We start from the raw sequence: 1624 nt of genomic DNA, 5'->3' as shown, positions 1-1624 counted from the left end.
ATACATATATACACATGTACTAGATGTATATAGGTATTATATGAAAGATTAAAAGATAAAGATATAAAATAAGATTACCATCAACCCCTGGCAGACAAATAACATGAGAGATAAAGAGACTAAAGATTGCTGCATCCAGACCCATTCACTCACTACGTTTGTCATCTGGACAGTATGCTAGCCCACAAACAATAGTTCGTGTCCAGCATAGTTGACCTGGCTAAAACATAGGGTCATCTGTCTTCTGGAGACCTGAGGCTCCTGAGTATTAAGATGCCAGCTACAAGAACAAGGGTCACTTGACTTTACAGGGAGATACAGATACCTTCAGTGGCATCGTACGTGTTGCCATAAGAATAACGACTAGTAAGATTGATACAGAAGATTTTATTGTAAGAGCTAATTGAAAGGAAAGCAGGATCCTGGCGGTGGCAGCAGGCTGAAAACGCCGAGCAGGGGCCACGTGCAGTAGGAGGAGCAGGCGGCCAGCTCCACCGTCATGTCTCGCCAGGGAAAGGATGACTTCCTGCGACACTACACAGTCTCGGATCCTAGGACCCAACCCAAAGGTTACACCGAGTACAAAGTAACCGCTCAGTTCATCTCAAAGAAGGACCCAGAGGATATCAAAGAGGTAGTAGTCTGGAAACCATACAGTGACTTCCGTAAGCTCCATGGGGACGTGGTCTGTACTCACCAAACCTGTTCAGTCGCCTAGAGGAGTTTCCAACACACCCCCGGACACCCCCTCTCCACCGTGCCCAGGTGTTTGGTTGGTTTTAACCCTCGGTGATTGAGGAACGATGGCGGTGGCAGAGGAATTGCTGCGCTTCACAGTGCCCATCCCTGCACTCAACAACAACCCCCAGCTCAAGGACTTTTTCTGGGGCGGTGAGGTGACACGGTGTCCAGAGACCTGCGAACCCTGCCACCCCCTCTCATCCCCACATCACCTCCGGATGACTACTCCAGCCACTGCCTTCGGAAAGGAGGGGCCAGGAGGACTTGGAGTTGCCCATGGATCCCTTTCCATCCAACCCTGCCCAGGAGGCATGGATCTTCTCTTCAACTGTGGCATCACAGAGGAAACTCCAGCTCTCCAGCTCCGGGTCCCCTCTCTGAGGCTGAACTTGCTCTTTTTAACCCTTACTCCAAAGAGGAAAGTGCAGGCCCCAACGCTAACCACACAAGTGAGCTGGCAGCCATGGAGGTGCAGTCCAATAGGATGGACCAGGAAGGAGCCAGGAGGACAGAGGGAGGAAGAGGGTGAAGATGGAGAGCCTGCCCCAGCTTACCTCGGCCAGGCCACAGAGCTCATCACACAAGCCCTGAGGAATGAAAAGGATAGATAGATAGATAGATAGATAGATAGATAGATAGATAGATAGATAGATAGATAGATAGATAGATAGATAGATATGTAGGTAGGTAGATAGGTAGGTAGATAGATAGGTAGATAGATAGATAGATAAAATTTGAGTAATGGGCCTTGTTACAAGAGTACTTTGTTGAGCTACCCATTATTAGTTATTGTATTTTATTAGCTACCTGGAAGTGTTGCCTACAACCATTAAAGAGACTCAAAGTCAAACACACTAGAGAATTGCATGCAGAGATTATTTAG

The 1624-nt window shown here is 47.8% G+C and overlaps 1 pseudogene across 1 annotated transcript; it reads left to right on the top strand.

Moving 5' to 3' along the window:
* Positions 1-499: 499 nt before the first annotated feature.
* Positions 500-1352, top strand: LOC308431153 (sorting nexin-15-like; annotated as a pseudogene). The gene has a single exon. The product of its transcript is annotated as a sorting nexin-15-like (transcript).
* Positions 1353-1624: the final 272 nt, after the last annotated feature.

This window comes from Micromys minutus, assembly GCF_963924665.1.
Source record: "Micromys minutus genome assembly, chromosome: 1".
Lineage (NCBI taxonomy): Eukaryota > Metazoa > Chordata > Mammalia > Rodentia > Muridae > Micromys > Micromys minutus.
The sequence above is the reverse complement of the archived record's forward strand: the minus strand, read 5'-3'. Positions and strand labels throughout refer to the sequence as shown.